Raw genomic sequence first — 15,285 nt, forward strand, 5'->3', positions numbered from 1 at the left:
ATTCAAGAATATCCTAGTCTGCATAATGAATTTTAGGCCAGGCAGGGCTACAAAATAAGACTGTGTCAAAAGCAAAACAAAACAAAGCAACAACAACACAAAAAACCCATAATTTTAGTTGCAAAGTTAAGTTATCTCTTTGAAGAGTTCAAGAACGTGCAGCTTAAAGTGTTACACTTACTATCACTGTTACTGGAGTCTGATTTTTTGGTTTTCAGAATGAGTGTGAAATCTATGCAGTAATCTGAAAATCAGGAAGTTTGTAGACAAGGCCAGAAAGGGGAACCTAAGCAAGGTCTGAGAGGCTGGTGGTGTCAATTCCAGGTCTACCCTCAGTGCCTTCCATCTCTGTCTACTTTGCTTCTCACAGCATCCTGTCACTCTGGTGTCATTTTAAGCTGTTAGGTTGTTAGGTTCTGTGATGTTCACAGTCCCATGCTTCCAGTGCCACTGGGATCTAACTGAATGACAGAGGCAAGCGTTTCGGATGCAGGTTTGCTGTGGGACAATGATCTTGTGCCCTGTAAAGATTTATCAGTTGCATTCCTTTAATAATACACTGATTGGCCAGTAGCCAAGCAGGAAGTATAGGCAGGGTGACCAGACAGGAAGTGAAGTCAGGGTTATGAGAACAGAAGAATTCTGGGAAGAGAAAAGACTCTGTCTGCAGTCGTAACCCAGGCACAGAGGAAGCAAGCTGAGAATGCCTGACTGATAAAAGCTACCAAGCCATGTGGCAAACACAGAAAAGAATTATGGGTTAATGCAAGTTATAATAGTTAATAAGAAGTCTGAGCTTCTAGGCCAACCAGTTTATAATTAAAATAGACCTCTGTGTGTTTCTTTGGGACTGAATGGCTGCAGGACCAGGTGAGACAGAAATCTTTGTCAATGAAGGTTGAATTTTGTTTGAAGTTCACAATATCCAGCTTCTGACAAGGCCACCATGACACACTTGGGAATGCAGTACACAGGGGTTGGACATATGAATGTATGCATGGCCCGCAGTGGAAGAAGGAAATTGGTGGTGGACTCTTTGGGACTTACTGAGAAGCCTCCAAGTCAGTCATCGTAGGCCGGGAAACAGTGTTTCCTGCTTGTCATGGGAACTCAGTCAAATTCCCTACATACCCTGAGCTCTGGTGTCATTTTCAAGGTATTTCGAAGCAGCTATCTGAAGGCCCTTGGGCAGGACCAGTACCAGCCTCCTTCATCTTTGCATGGGCTTCTCCCTTCTTACCAATTAACTGCCTCTATTACCCGAAGGGCAGTCAGTTAAATTCTCTGCAACTGGTTTTCTTCTTGTCGTACAGCCATATTAATACCTGTTTTATCTTCGTGTAGAGGCTGTTGTTAACTGTCGTGTGAGATAATAGACTTGAAAGCATTTGGAAAATATCCAAACGTAAGTCACTGTGATTAATGACCCCAAGGGTCATTCCGACTGCACCATGGAGGGATGGAGGGTAAGGAGACCCGCTGGTACCTTCCTCCAGGCCTGGCAATAATGGTGTGGTCACACTGAAAACTTGTCTTGAGATTTTCCAGTATAAATATGATCTGTGAAGTTGTATGTATGCTGTTTGCTACTTTGAAATGCGCTTCCTGTCTGCTTTCTACTGTCTCCCCCACCCCCACCGCTTTCATAAGGGGAGATATACAAGCTACTTTTTAAACTTCTCTTACAATTTGGTATTAAATTGGGCACATGTTTATTTTATGTGTTTTTTTTTTTCATTTTGAGAACGTCGCTCTAGACTTTAGTCTGACACCTAACAAAGAGAAATGTAATTTAAACTTTGGCGTGGTTTAGATTCCTGTGATATTATCTGTCCTTATCTCGGGTGTGTATGCACATATCTTTCCAAGATTTCCCCAGCATCCTATAGCACTCTCTTGGACAAGCTAGTGGAGCATTTCCGAATGTAGGCACAGATGTCTCTGTTAAAATGAGCTGCACAAATCCCCCATGGAGCTGAAGAAGGCCAGTTCCCTAAAGAATTTACTCCTATCATCAGAGGATCATGATTGCAGTGTGAAACAGAGTTTAAAAAATGTGTAGGAAGAAAAAGAAGAAATAACCAGATTATGCAGTTGGTCCCTTATGTAGTCAAATGTCATGTGTACATCTTAACCACCCCTACCAGTGTTACGCTTCATAAAACTTATGTAAATAAATATGGATACACAGGAGTCAGCATGCAAAAGCCCAGGCATCTACGAAACTGAGGTCTTTTTTTTAATTAATAAATTCTAAAATGATCTTGCTATTTCTTAAAATGTCTACATTGCCCAACAGTAATATATATGCCCTTTCATTCTTGGCCTCAGAAGAGATCAAAACCCTACCAACTTTTTCTCTGAGGGCAGAGAACATATGTTGCCATGTTGAGACCATCCGAGCCCCATGGTGTGGCCTTTTCAAGTTGAACTTAAACCATTTGGTATGCGACTTCTTTTGGTTGTGGCCAAACATGACTTCCTGTTTCTGAGGAGAAAGGCTTAAAAAGTCCCATAAAAAGACTCAAAGGGCTTCTTGGATATCAAAGGCTCCTTACAAAGCATTGCTTGACGAGTTAAGTGTACAGAATAAGAAACACACGGAATTCATTTCCTTTAAAATGCACATGGGATTAAGAATTATGGAGAGTAGGGCTTAGAAAAATACATTTGAGTTTTTATCTAAGTTAAAATGTGTAAAACACAGCCCGAGTCGCATTAGGTGCACAAATCATGCTGGAAAAAAATCTCTAATCTGAGCAGTTCTATACCTCACTCTCACCGTCTGTGTATATATTAAAGGAGACTACTCCCCTGCAAAACAGCGAAAGAGATTTTTAGGGTTCATAACAGGAATTTTACATTCAAATAAGCACTCATTCAAGATGGGCATTTTGCAGTCTCTACACACAGCACCAAGTCTGAGGATGGCCAGTCTTCTTAGGCTTTGTGCCACCTACCAAATGGCTCACCTTCTCTGTTTGCGTGCTTTCTTCAGGCTTTGAGAATACTCGCCTTGCACAGCTCCCGTCCTCCTTTAATGGCCAGATTTTAGAAGAACAAGTTTCGTTTAAAGTTAAGACACATCTGGGGAGTTTAGGTTTAGAATTCAGGCTTACAAAAATCAGATGTGGCTTCTGTACTTGAGCCTGACAATGGCTTCTTTACTGTCACTGAAGAGGAACCCATCTTAGTTTCAGCAGATATAACTATGAATAAATTCATTGACTTCTTTTGTTCAGGGTGTGTGTATATGTGTGTGTATGTTTGTGTGTGTATATGTGTGTGTATATGTGTGCATGTTTTTGTATGTATGTGCATATATTTTTGTGTGTATGTGTGTGCTTGCATGTGTATGTATGTTTGTATATGTGTGTGTATGTTTTGTGTGTATTGTGTATGTATATATGTGTGTATGTATGTGTGTGTTTGTATATGTGTGTGTGTGTATGCAGGGAGTCTAGAGATCAATCTTAGCTATTGTTCTTCAGATATCATACACCTATCAGCCAGGCAAGCCCAGTGATCCTCCTGCCTCTACCTCCCCTGTACCAGGATTACAAGTGATAGCCACTATTCTGTTGCTCTTGTTTTAAACATGAGTTCTGGAGCTCGAACTCATGTTCTCGTGAATACAAAACACACACTTTACCTCTGAGCTACCCGCCTATCCCAGGTAATGACTGCTTGCTTTAGGAGTACGATGTCTCAAACAGGTTCTCCTCAAATGTAGTGTTTTCCCAGAGATAGGAGATCAATGAAAACACACTAGACCACATCCGTGAGGTGAGCCTCATGCTTGGAATAAAAAGCAAGACCCTGTTGCTCCCATGTTGATCTATCTTTGGCAGTGGGGAGTAGAAAGCTGGAATTCAGGGGTTTATGCAGCTCCCATGGCTAGTGGACCAAAGAGCATTTCCCTTCACAAGAGCATATGCAAGGTCCAGGAGGAGGGAGCACAGCATCCTCCACAATGTGAAAGCATCTCACTTGAGCGCTTCACAAGATGACCCTTTGACATTGCCTCCTTGTGGAGTGTTCTCACCAGCTGGCAACTGGAGAGGCTTTCCCTTCTTGAATATACACACTAGCTGCGGATAATTGTGAGTTCAGACCTCTCTCTGTCAGTCGTTCTGGAATCTGCATCTGAGGCAAGCACTAAGGCTGTGCTGGGAATGTTTGTGCAAAGACCCTTCAATATACGTGTCTTCATTGGAAAGTTGGAAATATGTATCATGTCAGAGCTTAGTTGTGTCAAGAATCTGTTCCTTTAAGATAGGGCCTTGCATAGGGATTAGGAATTCAATCGCCTGTATCGGCCTTGGAGAAGCAGTCAAGAGACAGTGATTAAATAGCTCAGATTTTTTTTTTCAAAACTAGATGTTTACACACAAAATTGGAATGCTACTGTCAATTATTGAAATATAATGTCCTAAACATGGAAGTGAAGCAAGCACACCTGCTGACACTTTCTTAGGCTGATGCAAATATCTCGGAAAGAGGAAATGTTTTAAGAACTAGCTACTCCCCAAATCTCAGTTCTTAGAGAGCACAGTGTAGGTTTTTCATGATGGTGAGCCAGATGGCCATTTGGGAAAATGTGTCTGGGACTCCATCCCTCCTGTCTCCCCTCTATCCATGTCTACTTTGAGCCAAGTGGAATGGTGGCCACTCTACCAGCCATGCATGGCTCCCTTCTCGTCCTCAGCCCTCCTTCCATCTGGACAATGTCCTGACACATGGGTTCCCTTCCAGCCCTCGCCACAGATGATGCCACCAGCTGGCAGAGGAACAGAGCTGCCAGCAAGCAGGGCACATGGGAGCCATGGACAGCCATCAGTGCCTGACACAATGCCTACTTTCCCTTTTGTTCTCCTTGCTTCTCATTTCTGTCTTGAATCTTCATTCCCACCAGAGAGCAGAAGCCTAGGAAAGCTGATAGCAGCAAAAGTTCCAGAACTTTCCATCTTTAAAAGTTGCCTCTGGTCCAGTCTGGTCAGGTTGCCCAATGGCTTGCCTTTCCAATGAAATTTATTCTGTGAGGGTAAGGTTGCTGGAGGACTCTCCAAGGGAATTTCCATAGGGGTCTGGTATACTATTTCTGCTCACTGACTGATGGAGACACCTCCTGCAATGTCCTTGCTCTCCTTTTGAGTCAAAGTATCACTTCTCCTTACCAAATGGTCCATAGTCTGGAGATCTTACCTTAGTGAGAAGTCAGTGACTCATCCCTGTCAAATGCAGTCAAGTGCCACAAGGATGCTCCTTCCATATTTACCTTGGCTTTAGAAATAGATTCTCGGATACTGGAGAAAGGATCAGGTAAGAACTGGAATAAGTCCTGACCCATCACTGCACATAGGAAGAAAGCCAAAGTAAGCCCCTTTGGTGCAAAAGCCTTAGGAAAATTATACCATAGTGTTTTTAAATACTCCAAACGGGGAAAATAAGACTATTTACCTCTGAAATTTGTAGGAAGAACCTAACTAATATCACAAACAGGACAAATTATTTTTTAAAAGATTTATTGTGTGTGTGTGTGTGTGTGTGTGTGTGTGTGTGTGTGTGCACATCTGTGCAAGTCTCCATGGATATCAGCAGGTGGTGTCAGATTACTTGGAATGGAAGATACAGGGGATTGTGAGCTACCCTATGTGGGTACCAGAATCTGAGCTCTGGTCCTTTGGTTGAGTGGTAAGTGCTCTTAACTGATGATTCATCTTGGCAGCTCATAGAGCAAATTCTTTTGTTGTTGTTGTTTGCCTCCTGTTCTTTGCTCATTACTCTACCTTTATTTATTTATTTATTTATTTATTTATTTATTTATTTATTTAACATACCAAACACAATTTCCCCTCCCTGTTCTCTCCTCCTGTTCTCTCTCCCACACCTCCCTTCAATTACCCCCTTCCACTCCTTCTCCTTTTCCATTCAGAAGGCCTCCCATGGGAGTCAACAAAGCATGGCATATCAAGTTGAGGGAGGACCAAGCTCTTCCCCATTTCATCAAGGATGTGCAAGACATCTCACCATAGGGAGTAGGTTTCAAAGAGCCAGGTCATGTGTCAGGTACAGATCCTGGCCCCACCACTAGGGGGCTCTTCAAAAGACCAAGCTTCATAACTGTTGAGTATTAGCAAAAGACCTACATACATTGTTCCAATGTTGACTCCCTAGCTGTTGTTCCATAATTCATGAGCTCCCAAAAGCTTAGGTCAGCTGTCTCTAGGGGTTTCTCCAACATGATCTTGAGCCCCATCCCATGCTCATGTAATCGTTCCTCCCTCTCTTCAACTGAACTCTCAGAGCTCGGCCCAGTGCTTAATTGTGGATCTCTGCATCTGCTTCCATCAGTTACTGGGTAAAGGCTCTATGATGACAATTAGGGTAGTTACCAATCTAGTTATAGGGAAATGCCGGTTCAGGTACCCACTCCACTATTGCTAGGAATCCTAGCTAGGGTTGCTGTGAGATAATGCTTGTACACTGTAAAGATTTGTCACTCATATTAGTTTAATATAACACTGATTGGCTAGTAATCAAGCAGGAATTATAGGCAGAGCAATCAGTTTAAGAGAATTCTGGGAAGAGGAAAGGCAGAGACACAAGCCAGATGCAGAGAAAGCAAGATGAGAATGCTTGCTGAGAAAAGGTACCAAATCATGTGGATAAACATAGATAAGAATTATAGGTTGATTTAAGTTATAAGAGCTAGTTAATAATAAGCCTGAGTTAAAAGCAAAGGAAAACCAACCTACAATTCACAACCACAGAAAACCTAGACAACAAAGATGACCCTAAGAGTGATATACATGGATCTAATCTACATGGGAAATACAAAGAGACAAGATCTCCTGAGTAAATTGGGAGTGTGGGGATCATGAGAGAGAGTAGTAGGGGAGGGGAAAGGAAGGAGGGGAGTGGAGAAAAATATATAGCTCAATAAAACATTCTAAAAAATTAATAGGTTGAGGGGTGGCGGGTGGTCAAAAAAATTAATAAAAATATTGTATCAAAATATTTAAAAATAAGTTTGAGTTAATTGGCCTATAGTTTATAATTAATACAAGCCTCTATGTGTTTCTTTGGGACTGAAAGATTGTAGGACTGGGTGGAGCATAAGCTTCTATCTACAAATGATGTCCAACTTTCAGCAACTACACTCACATAAAACCTGAGAGACCTTGAGAAGGGATTCTAGATGTAAAAGAACAGATTCAAGCATGGCTTCTTGGTAGCAACATTATCTAGGGTGGGCTCTGTTTTCTAGAGGTAAGCAGAGGTGTGGCTCCTTTAAGAGACACTTCAGTGTTAGCGGCAAAAATTATGAGACTTTTTAAAGAGGTGTTACAACAAAACACTTAACTTGTGTTTGTGAACAGTTAGAAGCATGCTTCTTGGTAGTGGGATGGACCTAGTAACTTCACAAAGTTGTGGCAACGAATGTGGATCCTGTCACCATACCTCCACCATGAAGCTAGATACTCAGGAAGCCAAAGAATGGGTTGAAGCCCACCTCCAAAGCAACATCTTTAATCCTAGCCATATCACTTAGCAGATTAAAGACTCATGGTCAGAAAAAGATAGAGATATATAGTAAATACAGATTTAGATGAAAAAAACTCCTCTAGATTGTTTATAGTGTGTTATAAAATATATGTAGGCTTGGGAAAGAAAGAAAAAAGGATAAAGTTCTAAAAAAACATAATAGTCAGGTGTGGAGAAACATGCTTTTAATCACAGTACTTTAAGGTAGAGGTGGATCTCTGTGAATTTGAAGCTAGCCTGGTCTACAGAATGAGTTCCAGTAGAGCCAAAGATACACAAAGAAACTCTGTCTCAAATAACAAAAATTAAAAATAAAAGAAATAGAGAAAAAGCCACGTAAATATGGAAAATACACAGAAAATCTGAATACTGAATACTATATGTTATTGTGTTGTCTTTGAATTGTTTGACTACTGAGGAAGGAATAATAGCTGCTAAGATACATTTGGTTATAAATGCTGCTGGATTAATCCAACCTATATATTTTGAAAAATGCCTTGATTTCAAAATTTAAGTCAAAGATATGTTATGTTGGAGAAGAGATTTTGCTTTTGTTTGCACAAGAAATGAGAGGCTGTGGATTCATTCTGGGTTAAGGAAAATAGGGTATGATTGAGGAAGAACCATGGAAAAATCTCGCATGGGAAAGGATAGCCCAGATGATCCAACGTTTCAAAACACCTCTGTTGCAGTTGCTTCTGAATTCTACACTCAGAACAGCCTCAAGCCTGCTGGGTGAGATGATCCAGCCTCACAGAATACTCCAATAAGGACTTGACCATAATTCTAAGTTTTCTTTGGGTACTCATAAGAATATCAGTGCCCTCAATCAGCAGGAAGTAGCCTAGAAAACTACATCCACATTTTCAAAAATTGAATTATGGATGTTTGTCTTTGTTTAGACTATTGGTTACAAGTTATTATGGATAATGGTCAGGAAAAAAGCCAAACAAGGGAGCTTAGAGTCAGAGTTCTTGCTTTGAAAAAAAATAAATGGGAAAACTGTGGGATAATTCTTTTCTACTCTGTAAAAGTTTGTCACACATATAGGTTTAATAAATCATTGATTGGCCAGAAACCAGGCAAGAAGTATAGGTGGGACAACCAGACTAAGAGAATTCTGGGAGGAGGAAAGGCAGAGAGTCAGTCACCCACCAGATGCAAAGGAAGCAAGATGAGAATGCCTCACTGAGAAAAGGTACCAAGCCCAAAAGAATTATGGGTTAATTTAAGTTGTAAGAGCTAGTTGATAATAACTCTGAGCTAATAGGTCAAGCATTTTATAATTAGTAGAAACCTCTGTGTGTTTCTTTGGGAGTGAACAGCTGTGGGACAGGGTGGGACAGAAACTTCCATCTACATTGAGTCATCCTGTGGTTTCCTGGGAATATCCCTAGAAACGGGTTTCTCCTTAATTCTGTAATGGCTCCCTCTGTCAAGATATCTCTTCCATTTTTCTCCCCATCTGACTCATCCCCAACTCAACCATCCTGATCCCCCATAACCCCTTACCTCTATTTTCCCCCATGGCCAGTTTATTCAGGACATCACATATATTTCCTCTTCTCAGGGAGATTCATGCATCCACACCCTTTAGGGTACTCCTTGTTACCTAGTTTATCTGAGGCTGAGGATTGTAACCTCACAGAGCAAATTCTTAATGTGTTATTTTGGTTATTATCCATAATTTTAGCTTAATTGCATCATCATACCTATGACCTGTTGGGCTCTAGTACTCCCTCCTCTTGAAGCTACTCAATAAATATTTCTTATTTCTTTGATTAAATATATATATATATATATATATATATATGATGTTTGAAACTACATGTTCAAATTAAACATTTAAATATCACAAAGAATATATGTGCTAAATATCAAGTCTCTTTGTATGATTGTCACATTTCTCTTCTTGAAGCAGGGACTCTGTCCATTAACTTTCTTGCCTTCCAGACATGTATATGTGTCTGTTATGTACAGACACACCAACTCCATCCTGGAAACTTATTCTGGATTCTTTATGTTCCTTCTTAAGCCCATCTTTCTGTTTTCCTATTCACCAACTGAATTTTATTTCTTTTCTCTTGTTTTGTTTTATGGTAACCAATCACAAATATTGTTTTATTTGCCTCAAGAAATGCATCATTTCAGTTACTCTTATTTTTATATTCAAGAAGAATATATCATTTATGTTTTCAGCTTTGCTTTCTTTCATCTTTTGCTTTTATCGGTATTAGCTAAATTTTTAGTATTCACTTATTTGGTGTATGAGTATGTGAGAAAAAGGGAGGGAACTAGGGAGAGAGGAAAGAGAGATTTGGGGTTAGAGGACAATTTGTGGGGAGTTGGTTCCCTCCTCCCACTCTGTGAGTCCTAGGGATGAAACTCAGATAAACAGGCAATCTCTCTGGTCCTTCACTAACTTTTAGAGCATTTGATTCAATGATGGAAAGATGAGATTAATATTAAAAGAATTCCTTTTACAAATGCTGTCATTTTAGTATGACTTCTGCAAGAACTGCTCCTTTTGAGATCTCTAACATATGTGGGAATCAAACTGTGGTCCAACTTCAAAACCATACTGGTGGTGACAGATGCACTAGCTGGTGTTAAAGCTCATGTTCCTATTAGCTGAACAGGAGCCAGTCTGTTAGGAGGCAGACACATTTCTTATTTAGAATAACAATGACTCACACAAATATCAGTGCAGATGGAGTCATGGTCCTGAGATGAAATTAATGGTTCCATGGCTTTGTCTTCATTGCATAACTTATAGCAGGCTCTTTTCTAAATACACATGATGTTAGTATATGTGTGTATACTTACACATACACAAATATACACATACAGAGAGAGAGGGGGTATGGGAAGAGGGAGGGAGGGAGGGAGGGAGGGAGAGAGAGAGAGAGAGAGAGAGAGAGAGAGAGAGAGAGAGAGAGAGAGAGAGAGGCCATAAAAGAGCTACGGCTCAATATTGCCTTTGGTACATTTCTAGAACTGGAGCATAAACAGAGATCACATGTCTACTTACATATCAACCAGATCAACAATGAGACAAATTCTGTTTTTGAGTCTAGGTGTACATTGTGAATCGATTCAGAATTGCCTGAAGATGACAGGGCAATGGTGAACAGGCAAGAGGTAACTTGGAAAGGCGGAAGTGACTTATGTCCTAGGTCCTGTGAGTTGGGGAAGAGTGAGAGACCTGTACTGGATATACATTACAGACAGGCCTGTGTGGCTTCAACTCCCCAAAATATCATGTAGAATTTGCTACACACTTTCTTACAAAGGGGGTACTGCTTCAGTAAATAACGTCTGAATTGCATCACTGATTCAACAAGACAGGTTTTGCTCCATGGTCCCTATGATGCCCTAGGACAACTGATCAGTCTCAACTTGTTTGCATTTTTGATTCTTCCCTTCTTGCCATCCCTCCTTCCCTTTCTTCCTTCTTGTTTCCCTTCCTCCTTTCTTTCCTCTCTTTCCTCTCCTCCTCCCTGCATTTTTCTTACATCCTTCCTTCCCTCCTCCCCTCTCTATCTCCCTTTCTCCTTCCTTCTTTCACTCTATCCCCTTGTCCTTTCTCACTTTTATTATCTCCTTTCTTCATTACACATTTGTTGGAAGATTTTTTTTTCGAGACTGGGCTTCTCTGTGTAACAGTCCTGGATGTCCTGGAACACACTTTGTAGAACAGGCTGACCTTGAACTCACAGAGATCTCCCTGCCTCTGCCCCCTGAGTGCTAGGATTAAAAGCATGCACCACTACAATCTGGCTTTTACATGGCAAGTATTATAATAAACTCTGGGGTTAAACAAAATACCCAACATGGTATACTCACTCAGACTCAAAAAGGAAAAAGAAACCAGCAACTTTCAATCATTTTGAAGGTGTGTGATGGGAGGCTGTCTTTCAAGAGGCCAGAGACACAAGCCAACATGTATTACTGGAAAGTCTTGTTATAACCTGTCCTCCTACTGCTCACAAACTGAGTCTTCTGTTAATAGGATGTCTTCATATTCATTTCAAGTACAATTTAATTGAGGCAGTGCCTTTTGTAGTGGGCTCAATGGTGTGTACTTTGTGCATAGCCAATAGAGGGGGACATTTGAAGGAAAAGAAAGATTGATTTACTACCAAGAGTGTCTCCAACATACAAGTCATGTCTGAAATCCCACTACTGCTCCTTCTCTTCCCTGCTGTGTGACAACATCTTGTGGTTTTTAAAGCCCCCCAAGCAGTTCAGCATGTCCAGAAAGCTCGTGTGATCCTGGTAGGGAGGGTGTGTTGAGTTGGCAAACAGAAATGCCTTCCTTCTTTTTCCAGAAACACCAGAGAGAGTCCAGAGTAACCTAAGTCACACTGAAAACAGAATAAAACAGAGCACAAAGCAGACAGTGTAAAAAAAAATAATCTATGTTCAATATGCCAGTTCTGTGGTGATCTTTTGTTGTTATTATTGTTTTGTTTTGTTTTGTTTTGCAGGAGTAGGCTACTTACTAAGCACATACAATAATAGCTGATCTTGAAAACATTATGCAAATGAGGGAATTCAATTACAAAGACCATATGTTACCATTCAGAATATCTGAAGCATCTCAGACTAACCTATAGAGACATGGAAAGCATATTAGTGACTGCGTGGGCTGGGAGTTGGGAGTGGGAGTAAGGGCCCTTGATCCTCATGGAAATACTCTATAATTGTATGTTGCTGGTGTTTGCTGCAAAACTCTGTGTATTCAGTAAGAGCCACTATGTTGCATGACTCAAATTGGTGGAATATATAGTATGTGAGTTGCATGACAATTAAGCACAAGCAATGCAATGCTGGATGATTCCAGGTTTATATTTCCTCAGATACTGAGTTGGGTAGGTCTCCAAGTTGCCTACAAAGGCCTCTTAAACATGCTCCAAGTGTGGTTATTTTAGACTGGGAAGGGGTGTGTGTGTGTGTGTGTGTGTGTGTGTGTGTGTGTGTGTGTGTGTGAGAGAGAGAGAGAGAGAGAGAGAGAGAGAGAGAGAGAGAGAGAGAGAGAAGAAAAGAGAAAGTGTGTGTGAGAGACAGAAAAGAGAGAGTAGCTTAGGTATACAAGTATATAAAATGGGTATACAAATCAAACATAAATAACTTTGATCATAAATTTATTTGCAAACAAGTCATTGACAGGCATATAATTTTGCCACATATTAAACATGAAAGCCCACATGTATGTTAATTGGGTGGATGTGCTTGTTTGCTCTTCCAGAAAGGATTAAACCCTGGCTGACTACTTCACATGGTCATATGATCCTAAAGCACCTGCAATACTTCTCAGGCTCAATCAATAATTCGTTTCATAATTGTCAATGGTGAGAATGCTGTTTTTCATGACATAGAACAAAACAGTAGATTAATGTTCACTATTATTTCATAAACTGTTGGAAATTCTGCTCTAATCCCAATCCTAAACTCAGCTAATGGTGTTTTGAATGAAGTCAAATATTCTAAGAACAAGAAAAACTAAAGACATGCCTAGGAATATTGGTAGGAAAGTACTAGAAGTATTATTTTTCTATGATTAAACCTTATGTTTTTGTAAGAGCAAAAAACCTTATACTTGGAATGAAATCACTACAGGTCTTAACACATAAAGTCTTTGACCTGAGCCAATGGATTTTAGGCAGTGTTCATTAGTGTTAAGTGGTGGAGGAGTCTACACAGTGCATTCTGGGTACTCAGAACCAAGGCTGAGGTATAGTAACATTGTGGAACATGTATTCAGGCTGTCACAATACCTCATATTCATAATACATTTGATTTTAAATTAATTTTTTATCATTTTGCAACCAGAAATCTTTGAGCATTGATTATTTTTGGTGGATGTCCATATTCAGTTATAAAGAAGCAGAAATGTCAGTTCACATAGTGAATGTCTTAAGCTACTTCCCTACCCCCACCATTGATAGACTTTTTGTTTCCTAAGGACTTCCTACACTGGGGCCATCCACAAGTTATCTCAATACACTCAAACTGCTGAAGGACAAGGAAATTGAGAGTAATCTACCCAATGGCAAAGCAAGAGGGTCAATAGACCTTCTACTTGCTTGATTTTCATGGGTGTTTCACCAGGCATAACTTCTTCCCCTATCATTGTGGTATTATTAATTATTTCTTTGAATAGGCTATGCTCTTTTGGAACTCACACAGATGGGGGTTCTGGTGACACTAGTCGCGTTCGCTCCTCCATCCTTTTGTTCATCCACCACCATACTGGCAGACCCACCCCCTTTTGTGCCAGGAACGTGCTGCCACTGGCACTATGCCCTACCCATACCCAGCAATAACCCCAGAGCAGAAGAAGGAGCTGTCTGACATAGTTAACCGAATTGTGGCTCCAGGCAAGGGCATCCTGGCTGCAGATGAGTCCACCAGAAGCATTGCTAAGTGGATGCAGTCCATTAGCACTGAGAACAAAGAAGAGAACAGGCACTTCTACTGCCAGCTGCTCTCAACTGTTGATGACCATGTGAATCTCTTTCATGAAATGCTCTACCAGAAGGCACATGGTGAACGTCCCTTCCCCAAAGTTATCAATTCCAAGGGGGGTGTTGTTGGCATTAAGGTAGATAAAGGCATGGTACCCTTGGCAGGAACCAATGGTAAGACCACCACCCAAGGGCTAGATGGACTGTCAGAATGCTGTGCCCAGTATAAGAAGGATAGAGCTGACTTTGCTAAATGGTGCTGTGTGTTAAAGATCGGGGAGCATACTCCTTCAGTCCTTGCCATCATGGAAAATGCCAATGTTCTGGCCTGTTATGCCATTGTCTGCCAGCAGAATGGTATTGTACCCACTGTGGAGCCTGAAATTCTCCCTGATGGGGACCATGACTTAAAGCGCTGCCAGTATGTAACTGAGAAGGTACTGGCTGCTGTGTACAAGGCTCTGAGTGACCACCATGTCTATCTGGAAGGTACACTGCTGAAGCCCAACATGGTCACCCCAGGCCATGCTTGTACCCAGAAATATTCCAATGAGGAGATTACCATGGCAACTATCACAGAACTGCATTGCACAGTGCCTCCTGCTGTCAGTGGAGTCACTTTCCTGTCTGGACGGCAGAGTGAGGAAGAGGCGTCCATCAACCTTAATGCTATCATCAAGTGCCCACTGCTGAAGACATGGGTCTTGACTTTCTCTTATGGCCGAGCCCTACAGGCCTCTGCTCTGAAGGTCTGGGGCAGGAAGAAGGAGAACCTGAAAGTACATCAAGTGAGCCCTGGCCAACAGCCTTGCTTATCAAGGAAAGTACACCCCAAGTGGTCATCGGGAGTCGCAGTCAGAGAATCTCTCTTCATTTCTAACCTTACCTACTAAACAAAGGTGATCTAAGGCTGCCCCATCAACACTCCAGGCCCCAGCCTACACACTTGCTTTTGAAGAGGGGGCCTTCAGGCTTTCCCATCACTCTTGCTGCCCTCGTGACTGGTGTGGCGTTGTCTGTGAATGCTAATTCTGCCGTCTTTTCCAGCCCACTGCCAATAAACAATTATTCAAGAGGGGGAAATAATTTCTTTGGAAGGCATTGTTTATTTTTTCCTCACTTCTACTAGACAGAACTTCAGGTTCTCCTAGAGGGGAAAAAAAGGCCATTGTGTCTGAGTGATTGTTGCTGAATCCATGCTGACTTTAGAGCTCTTCTTGGATGTTTGATGTTTTATTCTCTTACTTTTGGTTCTCTTCCCCCCTCC

At 41.2% G+C, this 15,285-nt stretch overlaps 1 pseudogene; it reads left to right on the plus strand.

Annotated features, from left to right (window-relative positions):
• Window positions 1-13,846: 13,846 nt before the first annotated feature.
• On the plus strand, window positions 13,847-14,994 carry LOC142855632 (fructose-bisphosphate aldolase A pseudogene; annotated as a pseudogene).
• The last annotated feature ends 291 nt before the right edge of the window (window positions 14,995-15,285 follow it).

This window comes from Microtus pennsylvanicus, chromosome 8 (assembly GCF_037038515.1).
Source record: "Microtus pennsylvanicus isolate mMicPen1 chromosome 8, mMicPen1.hap1, whole genome shotgun sequence".
In the NCBI taxonomy this organism is placed as follows: domain Eukaryota; kingdom Metazoa; phylum Chordata; class Mammalia; order Rodentia; family Cricetidae; genus Microtus; species Microtus pennsylvanicus.